The sequence below is a fragment of the Suricata suricatta genome, chromosome 3 (genome assembly GCF_006229205.1).
Source record: "Suricata suricatta isolate VVHF042 chromosome 3, meerkat_22Aug2017_6uvM2_HiC, whole genome shotgun sequence".
In the NCBI taxonomy this organism is placed as follows: Eukaryota; Metazoa; Chordata; class Mammalia; order Carnivora; family Herpestidae; genus Suricata; species Suricata suricatta.
In genome coordinates, this window is record NC_043702.1 from 139,237,045 (window position 1) to 139,248,927 (window position 11,883).

The following is an 11,883-nucleotide window of genomic DNA, read 5'->3' on the forward strand; positions in this document are numbered from 1 at the left end:
GAATCCTGGAAGGCTGCCACATTCCATCTCCCTCCCTGACCAGTACCGGCCATATCGCATACCAGCGTGTGGGTGTACAGCCATGGGAGCCGTGAATAAGGCCAGCACCCCCCGGCCTCATTCTGGCAAGGGCTGCACTAGGCCAGACTGCTGAAGTCACTGGGTTCCCTTTCCCCTGGCTTCCAGACCCTCCTCTTGCCTGGTTACCTCCCATGCAGGGTTGTGCCAAGGACCCTGAGCCGGAAGGTACATGGGGGCATGTGGTTCAACCCTTGCTGAGGAGAATTCCACGGGAGAAGGAGCAGGAGGGCACAGTAAGCAGCCTACCACACTCTCTACTGACCAGCGTGCGGTGGGGGTAGGGTGCTGGAAGGACTATGGCAGCTTTGACCCCGAGGCGGCCTGGAGCAGCTCCTCTCAACTCACCCCTGCCTGCAGCCTTCCCACCCCAGTCTGGTGGGCCCCACCTCATTCTGTGGGCCCTGCAGCCCAGGGCTACCTGGAAGTGGCCGCCATTAATAGTGCTCCCACATCTGTCCCTAAAAGGTATGTGGGGTTGGATGTGTGGCTTGGCAGCAGCCCTGCTGACCAAGACTTGGAGTAGGGCAGAGGGTTTGGGGAGATGTCTGGAATTTGGGAGAGGCTGGGTCTAGCGGCAAACATTTGGGCACCACCGTTTGCTTCTGCGGTAGGTCCACATGGAAACCTCCCATTATGTTTTCTCCCTGAAGCCTAATATGTTCCTAGGGACCATTCCCCAGATATTCACTGGGCAGTCTCCAGTGACTGGGTAAGGCTGCTTCTTCCCATAAAACAAAGCTATAAACTATTTATTGCTCTGCCCACCTGTGGCCGCAGGTCCATGGCCCCAGTGCTCATGCCTCTCAAGGCCACAGTCAAAAATCACCAATGAGCTCAGCCAGGGAATCTCAGGGGTCTTCACACGGCTATCTTCCCCATCTTCTCAGTTTGTGGGGAGGACAGAGGCAAGGGATGAACCTGAAGAGGTGTTGGAAATCATTCTTCTTGTTTTCACACAGGGAAACTGAGGCTGAGCAGTAGAATTCCTTGCTGAAGAGTAAACTGGACAGCCTGTACCTGGCGCTGGATGATACACATTAGCTCCTTACACTCACCTGCACCTCTAAGACACATAACATCATCAGGCTAGTTTGCCAGGTGAGGAGACCAGGTTTAGGTAATTCCCTAGTATCCACAGCACAGAAGGGGAACGTGGACTCCACCTCTGGCTAGCAGCATCCTCCCCTCTCCTGCTGGCCCTGGGGCTGTCTTCCAAGTGCTAGGAGGATGAATCTGCACCCTCGAGGGACCACAGAATCTCTAAGTTGAGGGTCCTCAGAAGGGGACACAAGAGAGACACTCGAAAGGGTGGACTTGAAGCCGGTCAGCTCTGGGTTCCTGCTGCTGTGGGATCTTGGGTGTGCTGTTTACTGCCCAAGCCTCACTCCCTTCATCAGTACAGTGGGTCTAACATTAGTGCTTATGTTATACGTTGTTGCAAAGATGAATAAGCTCACGTAGGGAAGGGCTCAGTGCCAGGCGTATGGTTTGTGCTCTCAATGCTGGAGGTTTATTGCTGCCACCCCAAGACCTGAGGTGCAGGCATCATCTCTGTCCTAGTAATCCATCCTGTCCCTTCCCCAGTGGTGACGTTTCAGTGACCAGGAGGCTTGGCCATGGGAGATGGACCAAAGGTGAAGGGGACACTGATGCCCATTTTACAATTGTGAGTCCCTTGAGCTCATGAGTAGCAGCAAAGCCCAGGCTCTCTGGCTGCCTCCTGCTCTCAGCCCCTGGGGTAAGGCTGGTCACTAACGCGTCAGGGCAAGGATCTGATAGCCTCAGCAATCCCTCTCCTTCTCTCCTTAGCCTCCTCTGCCTCTCTTCTCAGCAGCTACAAACTCTCGGGGGTTGGATGGGGCACAGGGGAGGCCGAGGTCTTCAAGGTCATGCAGCCGTAGACAGTGGCCACAAGCCCAGCCAGCTGGGGTCCAGGGGCCACCCAGGAGGGTGTGGAGGGCTCCAGGCTTACACATCCCTTCCCTGAGCCCAGCCTCCCCCTCTCTGGATCCTGATAGTGAGTGTTCAGGCCGTGCTGCTGACAGCTGAAGGCAGATAACCTCCTGTTTTCCCATCTCTGCCGAGTGAGGGCAGGGGAAGGAAAACCAAAAACCACTGGGCCTGAATGGGCCTGGGAATAGCTATCTGGGAGTGGGACCGGCTGGTCTAGGGCCTGGGAATAGCTATCTGGGAGTGTGACCGGCTGATCTAGAAGAAAGTGCACTGCTTTCTCTCTTTTCACCCTTTGGTTTTGTTTTGTTTTCACCCTTTGAACAGCCCTGCTCTAGTGGCAACATGTAGAAGGGAACTATTATTATTAATTATTATTATTATTATTTCATTCAAGATATAATTATAGGCGCTCCCAAAGCACAGCCTCACACGCTTGGCACTGCTGGGGAAGTTAGGTATGTAATTACATCACCCACCTCTCCTCCCTCCATCCTCTCTTCACTCTCCCTCCAGCCCTGCACGGCCAGGCCCCTCCCCCAAACACGTTCATGGGATTTCTCTGGCTCTGGGCCAGTGAGATCATTGTGTCTCCCTCCCTGACTCCTCGATGCTTCTGGAAGGCTTCCCTTTTCGCACCATCCTCCACTGGGTCCAAACTCAGCAACCCCTGCCAATAGAGCTCCCGGAGTTGAGATGATTGGTCTGGAAGGGCTTTGCCCTGGATTCGCAAGCTCAGGGGGGTATACGTAGAACTCTGGTAACCACGGACCAAAGTCAATGCTGCACAAGGTGAGGGAGGTACAGGGACCTGGGCGTGAGAGGGGGGGCGGTGGGAGGTGGGGGGCATTTCTCTGACTGGGCCCCTCTTCTGGAGACCCCTTCAGGCTCTGCAGTCCTTCCAGAAGCTGAGAAGGGCAACCTCAGGGAAGTCAGCCAGGCAGCGAGAGGACCCTGTGGCCTGCCTCTGGCCGGGAAGTCTGGCTGCAGCTCTTTCTAGGAGTTGCCACGTGGGGAAGGAAGGTCACTTGGCTTCTCGGCCATTTGTTGTGGATGCAGTAAATGGCACAAGCAAGGGCTATGGAGATAAGGTGGCAGCGTCCCCACCCAGGGGCCCCACAGTAGAGATACCAGTTGTCTTGTTCTGTTTCTGGAGGCGATGACTCACGAGAGAGGCAGGCGGGTGGGGAAGGGAAGCTGCCTGCAGTCTCATCTCTCTGTAGGAACACGTCCCAGGAGCCCCCGCAGCCTGGGAAAGGCCAGTGAGACCCGGTGCCTCTGCACTGCTTCTCAGGTGCCCCATTATTGGTCCCAATTCTCTTAGGTCAAAATCACCTGAGAGCTATGTCCTTGGCCCTCCATCCTGCTCCCATTGAGTGTGCTTCTGTTGAGCCAAGTCACTTAGGGGATTCAGATCATCTATAGGGTAGAGAATGCAAAATGCCAATAGGGATAATCTTGAATGATGACCAGAGTGGCTAGGAAGGAAAGATACTGTTGGTTTTTAGTAAACCGTTTTCACCACTCATAGAATCAGCAAAAAATTGAGTAATGGAATAAAGTTCTAATATGGTCGCTGGTCAGAGGCATAGCGTGTCTACAAAGCCAGAGACTTGTTCTCTTTTCTTGGTCCTTTGTCTGTATTTCTGCCTTCTTCCCATCCCTTTGCTCAACACCTGTCCTTCTATGTTCTGGGCACCCCAGGTGCCGGGGGTGTTAGATGACAGGCTTCCCCATGAGGAGGGGACACAGTGGGAGGCAAAGGAGGGATATCGCCAACCTGTATGGCAGGTGTCACATGGCCCATGGCACTAGAACACTGATTCTGTCTGGGGTGGAGTCGAGCATCGGAGAAAGCTTCTAAGAAGTGACATTTGGACTGGGCCTTCAAGGATGAGACATTCCTCAAGGGAACACGCCAAGGAGGCCACTCTGGGCCCAGGGACGGTTGCCAATAAATATATAGAACACCCAGGTTAAACTTCAAATGAACAGTAAAAAAATTTTAGTACATGTCCCAAATATTTCATGAGACACACTTATAATAAGAAAGGTGTTTGTTGGGGCACCTGGGTGGCTCAGTCGGTTAAGCGTTCAACCTGGGATCAGGTCATGATCTCATGGTTTGTGGGTTCAAGCCCCACGTCGGGCTCTGTGCTGACAGCTCAGCGCCTGGAGCCTGTCTTTGGGTTCTGTGTCTCCCTCTCTCTCTGACCCTACCCTGCTTGTGCTGTCTCTGTCTCTCAAAAATAAATAAAAAATATTTAAAATATTAAAAAATTTTTTTAAAAAGGTATTTGTTATTTATTCAAAATTTACATTTACCTGGACATCCTGAAGTTTGGTTTGCTAAATGTGGAAACCCTAGCTCCAGGAACCAGGAGGAGCAAAGACAGAAACAGCATTTGAAGGAAGGAGAAGTGATCAGGCTGCGTAAGAACCACAGGCCTTGGGCGATTGGCAGCCATGATGATTGTGTTGGGTAGGTCCCCACTTAGTTTAGGATTAGACCCCCTGGAAGCGAATGACAGCACTCAGGCCATTGCCCTTAGCTGCTGCTCTAGTCCTTTCTCCCAGGATCATCTCATCATAAGCTAGAGAAATCTAGTTTCAAGTATTCACAATTTCTTTTTTTCTTTCCCAAGCTTCTGTATCCAGCCTTTTCCTTTAGGTCACTATTCATTCACACTATTCAGCAAACTCTTACTAAATGCCCACTACTGTGTTTGGCACTGGAGAGACAGCGGGGCATGGAGCAGATACAGGCCTTGGCCACGTGGAATTTACAACACATACCTTTTAAACCTTTTCTGATAGTATATGTGATGAGTGGGAGTAAATAGTAAAAAAAAAAAAATGTACATATAAATACATACAAACTAATTTTCTCTTCTCTTCTTTTTGTCTTTTTAAATTTTTAAAATTTTTATTTTATTTCTGAGAGACAGAGAGAGACAGGGTGAGCAGGGGAGGGTCAGAGAGGGAGACACAGAACCTGAAGACAGCCTCAAGGCTCTGAGCTAGCTGTCAGCACAGAGCCTGACGCGGGGCTCGAACCCCCGAACCATGAGATCATAACCTGAGCTGAAGCCAGATGCTCAACCAACTGAGCCACCCAGGCGCCCCTGTCTTTTTTTAATACCTATTTCAGAGAAAAGGAACTTTCTGAGCCAGAGATCTCCCCTGGAATTCTTCACTCCTTCTGGATTTCCATCATGGAGCTGCAACAGCTGAGTTCTGAGTGCTGTCATTCCGTCTCATGCATCGGACTGAGAAAAGCCTGGGAACAGAACACTGTTAAAGTTACAGAAGAAGAAAGAAAGGTGACTGTCCCATCCCTCAAAAGCTAGTATGTTGAGAGACACAGAGTACACACTAAAAACAAACACCCTCCACCCCCCAACTGGAAACCACCTCGAATACAACTATTTAGTTACAAACACGAATCAGTAACAATGGTAGTGTCATTTCTGTCAAGGCTGATAAAGGCCTCCAAGTGTTAGGCGAGTACTGGGCCCTGAGTACTTCTCATGCATTTTTCCATTTAGCATGTGCCCCAGAACACTGGTGTAGGCTCCATACGATTATTAGCCCCAATAGACAATTGAAATGACAGCCCAGAAAGAGTGGATAATTTGCCCAGGGTCCAACTCACAAGCGGCAGAAAAGGTCTGAAGTTGGGACTTCAAAACTGCAGACCTCAGAGACTTAAGCACAATATTAAAGACCTAAAGGGATGGTCTGGGATTGCCTGGAAGTAAAATCAGATGTGTGTGCATTTTCACAAGTATGTTTGCTTCCACACCAAGGTGCTGGTCTCAGCCAACCCCTTTCACTGACTGAGGACGGTAACTGAGCCAGGAGTCTTTAATTAAGTAAATCATCTCAAGGGTGAAAATGCAAACCTTCTCTCATTGTTCCTTCCTCCCCCTGGAGAATCACTGTCCGGTTGGAATCTCTAGAGGAGCAATTCTGAAACCATCAGCTTCCCAGTACCTGAGAACTTGTTAGAAATGCCAAATTTCTGGCCACCAATGACTTCCACTGAATCAGAAACTTTCAGAACCAGCGCCTGTGTTTAACAAGTCCTCCGGGTAGTTCTGACGCCCCTTTAGGTCTGAACACCACTATTCCAAGGGGACTTGTGCTTTCTAAGAGCTGCCAAGTCTATAGAGTCCCTTGTCTGTCAATAAGGAGCAGGCAGCCCTCAGCAACTCGTAGCTGGGGCTAGAGCCCCCCCGGGCCTCGTGCCTGGCACACGATAGATACTCAATAAATGCATTTGGATAAATGCATAACTGGTACCCAGGATTCACACCTGTTACCATGTCAGGAGGGGACTGTCACTTGGACAATACCTTGGCTGGACTGCAATATCAGGCAGACCAGAGGCACCCTGAAGAGAGCAGAAGGGTGACATTTTCCTTTCACTTATATCGCAGGATGAACAGAGACCACGAGAAGGGCTCACCATGCTTCTGACCTTTGGTGCTTTAAGCAGGAGGTATCAGAAGAGTTAAAAGTTACCACGGGGATAACTGGCTTATTTGCTTTTGTGCTGATAAACCAACTCTCTGAGTAAAAAGCTCTGGCTTGCAGCATTTGCTGATTCCCGTGATGTCAATACCTCCACCATGGCCCACGGATGCGCAGTTGGCTCTCAGGGCCTGTTCCCGCACATCAGCAGCTTGTTTAAAACCATAAGACTACTTGTTTTAAAAGTGTAAAGGTAATACATATGTATGCGAAAATCAAACAGCACAGGGGGCCTAAAATGAGAAACTACCTGTCACCCCTGGTCTTACCCCCAGAGGAAGCCATAGGTTCTGGTTTTAGTTCCATGGCCCCAAAGGGTGAGCTTAATCCAGCATGTACCGGCCTAGCATTCCCAGTGTCCACTGATGCCCTGGCTTGAAGACCAGGGATCCAGCTCATCTCTAGCACCTTCCACTCCCTGTCCCCATCCCTTGAGTATTTTGGTGATCCTTTGCAATTCTTCCATTGGTTACCTTTCTACCTTAAATAATGGTAGTGGGCACTTGCCTACTGTAAATACTCTTAGAACAGGTGCTCTTAGAGGAGCCATTTTAGACACAGTAATGATTGGATCTTCACAGCAGCCCTCTGAGGCAGGTTCTGTTTTCATTCCCATTTTATAGATGAGAAAATTGAGGCAGAGAGAGGTTAAGTAATTCACCCAAGCTAGTAAAAGGCAGAGATGGGATTCAAACCCAGACAGGGTGGCTCCAGAGTCTATGCTTTTAAACCTCTTAGAGAAAGATCATATAAAGTTCCTTAGTGTGGGGAGCAGGGGAGAGCTGCAGGTCGAAAACCATAGGAATATAAATAGACCAGCAAGCTCTAGACTATTTGCTTGCATTGCCCTTAGGAAAAGCAAGCCAGGAGAAGGATGCTCTCTGCACAACGCTGGCTCCTGCCCTCAGATAGACGGGGCTGGAAGGGCCCAGGGCTCTGCTCACCATTAGAGATACGGCAGGCAAGAGTTCCTGGAGGCCTGTGGTCAAATATCATTTATATTTGCATATGACATCCGCAGGTAATTTCATGAAGGTGTATCTACGGATGTGGACTGCTTTTCCTACCCATCCACCCTGTATAGGATGGGTGGGCCCTTTCCAACTGGAAGCTTTGAATCTATTTTCAGTTTGGGGAAACTTTCTTAGTTCTCTGATAGTTTCCTCCTCTTCATTTTCATTCTTGGATGTTGGGATGCTTAGATTGATTCTCTGTCTCTATTTCTTTTTGGCTTATCTTCTGGAGGATTGGGTCACCTTTTACTTTCCAGCCCCTCTACGCAATATTTTATTTTAGCAAGCATGCTTTTAATTTCCAAGAGCCTTTTCTTCCTCTTTAATTGTTCCTTTTCCACATCACCTTATTTTGGGTTTATAGATGTGATCTGTGTCTTCTCGGATCACTCTGAAGTTACAAATTAGAATGATCTTAGAGTTCCTTGAATTGGCTTCATCTCCTTTGGGGTCAGTTTTTCTGGTTTCTTGATTTTTCTACTTCCTGATTTTACTGTTCTTTGAAGCCAGCACACAATTCACCGTTCATTTGTTCCAGATCCTTGCACTGAGCCCCTCTTCTGCGTCTCTGCGTGAGGCCGTGTGCCTGGGGTTGGGAATATGATGGAAAGTGCATGTCCTCATGGAGAAGTGCATTTCTCAAGAGACCCTGTCGTGATAGATCGGATCCCCTGAGCATTGGACCGTCCCCCTGTTTGTACCTTCCACACTGTGGGCCACATTTTGGTCTCCTGTCTGCCAGCCTCGCTCAACTGATCAGGGGCTCCCATTGTATGTATTGATCCTAAGGAGGTCCCTTGGTAAAAGTCTGATACACCTTGGTTGAATGAAAGGGATTTGAGTTTTGTTACTGTTGATATATTTACACACACACACACACACACACACACACGCACACAGATGCTGTTGAGATACGCCAGGGGCTTCTGGAAGGATGGGAGAGAGCAGAACCAAGTGGTGTTCCTCTGGAAGGCTTGGCAGAGACATGAAAATCAGAGTAACTCCAAGCCCACAGCTCATGCACCCACTCACTTTCTTTTTTTTTAGAGTTTTATTTTTATTTTTGAGAGAGAGGGAGAGACAGCGTGAGCAGGGGAGGGTCAGAGAGAGAGAAGGAGACACAGAATCAGAAGCAGGCTCCAGGCTCTGAGCTGTCAGCAAAGAGCCTGATGTGGGGCTCGAACCCATGAACAGTGAGATCATGACCTGAGCCGAAGTGGGAGGCTTAACCGACTGAACCACCCAGGCGCACCACCCCCCCCATCACTTTCTGCATAAACACCAGCGCCACCATCCCCTCTCCTCTGTCCAGCAGCTAAGACTTTTGCCTGCAGTTTCTGAGCATCAGCCTTCTGCTTCCTACCACCTGCGCACCAGACACTCGGAAACCATCATGAGGAGGCAGGGGCAGGAACACACTTATCAGGTGCTCTTGGCTGCTTCCCTGCCTCTTCCTGCTTCCCAGAGCCACACGTCCTTTGAGAGAACAATGGTCCATGGGTCCAGGAGCTCAGTTCATTTGTTCCTACATTCATCCATTCAGCCACAAATCCTTTTCTCAGGAAAACTTATGTATTGGACTCGGTGCTAGGCTCCAGAATGTAAAAAACAAAAAAGATATGGTCCCCTTCTTACAGGTTCCAGGAGTTCACAGTCTAGGAGACTAAAGCATTTGACATTTTTCCAGGAAGAGCAGCATGATTCTATCTGCCTGGCGGCACCAACTCTATTTCCATTGAATTTAACCTCTGTTCCTGGGCCTGCCTCCACACTGGGTTTTCACCCCCTAAGGGAGGTGTTCTGCAGGCAGGTGGTGTTGGCTGAATGAATGAGGGAGGGAGGGAATGAATGAGTAGCACTGCCTAGCCTGATGGGGATCTGCCTGGCTTCTTCACCCCTAGGACACTGGGATGTGTAGCCCACTCCCAGAGTATCATGGACCCCACTGAGGGCCTGAGACTGCCCGCAGCCTCTTTCCTCCCGCACCCACCCTGGGGGAGGAGCTGACTCGCCAGGCCCAGGCGCCAGCTGGGAGGGTTGTGCTCATTAAAACCTGGATCAAAGAGAGTGGAGAAATGCCGAGTCTCATTAACAAAGGGCCAGGCCCAGGGAGTAAAGAGGAAAGAGGAGGGTGGGTAGAGGGAGGCTCTAGGGTGCAAGAAGTTGCTTATAATGAGCTTCAGCATTAAAGGAAAAAAAAAAAAACACGTGTTAACATCAGGTCCAGCACCTGGACCTGGAGATGCCGGTTCTGAGCTAGGGCGGCAGTCAGCCCCAAGGAGGCGGCCCAGGCTTCCTGGGGCATTCTGCCAGATGTGGTCACAAAGCCAAACTCAGCTGCACAGTCAGCGGCCAATGACAAGTGACATTGGAATTCCTTATTTTCCTGCCCTCCGCTGTCAGAGCACTGGCTTTGCCCTTTGCTCCCCACGTAGTGGGGATGGATTTTCTGAGAAGCTCATGTGGCGTGGAGCTGGGCTGAAGTGTGGGCTCCGAGATCTGCGAGGCTGGGAGCTCAGGCCAGGAATCCAGAAGAGGGGCCTTCTTCCTCCAGGGTTTATGAAAGGGCGACAGGAAACCCCCAACTGCTGGGAGGAATCTGAGGGCCAAGTAAGCCTGCTGAGCAGAAGCTTCCCCTCCCAAGTCCCAGGGCAGCTCTTGGCAAGAGCACAGGCAGGGACAATGGGAGGACAGGAGAGTGTGCAGGCCCAGACATGGGGGCGTTCAAGGCTAGGACTCTAGCCCTGTGAACATCCAGGGACAGGTTAAGATAGAGAGGTTCTGTTTGTAGGACCAAGGCTGCTGAGCCTGGGGACACTGTGGCTTGGACAAAGGGGCATTCCAGGAAGAAGGTCAGGTGCTGGGGCGGATGAACTGCCTAGGGTAGAGGTCTTCGGCTGGACCCCGGACCTGGAGGCCCGGCTGTAACAAGTGTTACAAAGCCTTTTATGGGAGGCTCTTGGAAGACCCCAAGAGGGCAGGTGGGTAGGTTTCCTGGGGCTGGTTGAAAAGCTTAGTGGGGTCTGTTTGCAAAACAGCTGGAGAATCTGGGTCTCTGGCTCATCAGGCTGGAAAGGGTTCCACCCAGCTCTTGGCTAGGTGTGTGGGCAGCGAGGACCACAGTGGAGATAAGGAAATTGTTCCTCAAAGACCCAGACCCTCAGTCCTTGTGCTGGAAAGAGAAAGAGGTATACAGGAAAAGAGTAGTGAGTTGGGAGTTCTTTCCATTTGCATGTTTTCATTCCCCTCTGAGAAGTCAACTTTCCCCCTTCCCTAGCTCCATCTCCCCCCTCAGCCTTGCAGCCCTGACCACACTGGAGACCACAGTTGTGTCCAACATGACCTGAGCCCCAGGGGCAGGGGGAGCAGAGCCCTACTTCCTCCACGCTCATGGAAACAGCAAGGGTCCTGCTAAGGCTCCAGACACCCACCATGTGCTTAGTGTGAGCAAATGTGCTGAAGTGTGTGGTGTGTGTGAGAGGGTGTGAATGTGAACATGTGTCAGTGTATGTGATGTATGTGCATGATAGCAAGTGACCTAGTATGTGAGGGCATGTGCCTATGTGTACATGAATGTGTACTGTGCATGTGCGGTGTGTGTGTATGGGGTGTGTAAGTGACGGGTGTGAGGAGGCTCCCCAGCCCGCCGGGCCCTACACTCCCTACAAGGGACCCTTTGAATTGATTATGACCGTCTCTGGAACAATGGTTGGTGGGATGGAGAGATCAAGTTTCTAGGTCTAGCACTGTGCTCCTGAAGGGCTTTCCCCAATTCCCCAGTTAGATGGACTGACAGTTTCCAGTCTTTGTCTTCCTCCCTTGACCCCATCCCATGAGTGTGTGTGTGCCGCAAGTACACATAAGCACACGGTGTGGTCACTGCATGTGGGGGACTCCACACAGGAGCCCCCGGCGCACACAGCTCACGGTGGGCATGGGTGACTCTCGTGTCTGTGGATGAAGATGTTCTCATCTCCCGTGAGGATACTGGGCATGGCCTTTGAGCCTGTGTCAGGAGCTTGGCTCCAACAGGCACACCAGCCAGTGGGAAGGAAGTTGCCTTAAGTCAGAGGGGCACTGTGTGGTCCCCTTGAGAATTGAGCCTACCGCCCTGGTCACTTGAGCCACCGTCTAAGGATGGAAACAAACTGTTCAAGCACTGTCTTTTACTGACTAGGAAACTGAGGCTCAGAGAAGTGACATGACTTTCCCCAAAGTCACCTGACAGAGCTGAGGCCAAGTACCGTTTCCTGACTGCTCACCCGATGACCCTTGCCGCCTACCCCCATTCAAGGGCACTCAG

The 11,883-nt window shown here is 50.8% G+C and overlaps 1 long non-coding RNA gene across 1 annotated transcript; it reads left to right on the forward strand.

Moving 5' to 3' along the window:
* Positions 1 to 466: 466 nt before the first annotated feature.
* LOC115288217 lies at positions 467 to 6,558 on the forward strand. The gene is made up of 3 exons (XR_003906881.1): positions 467 to 546; positions 5,183 to 5,354; positions 6,474 to 6,558. It is a non-coding gene; the product is annotated as an uncharacterized LOC115288217 (long non-coding RNA).
* The last annotated feature ends 5,325 nt before the right edge of the window (positions 6,559 to 11,883 follow it).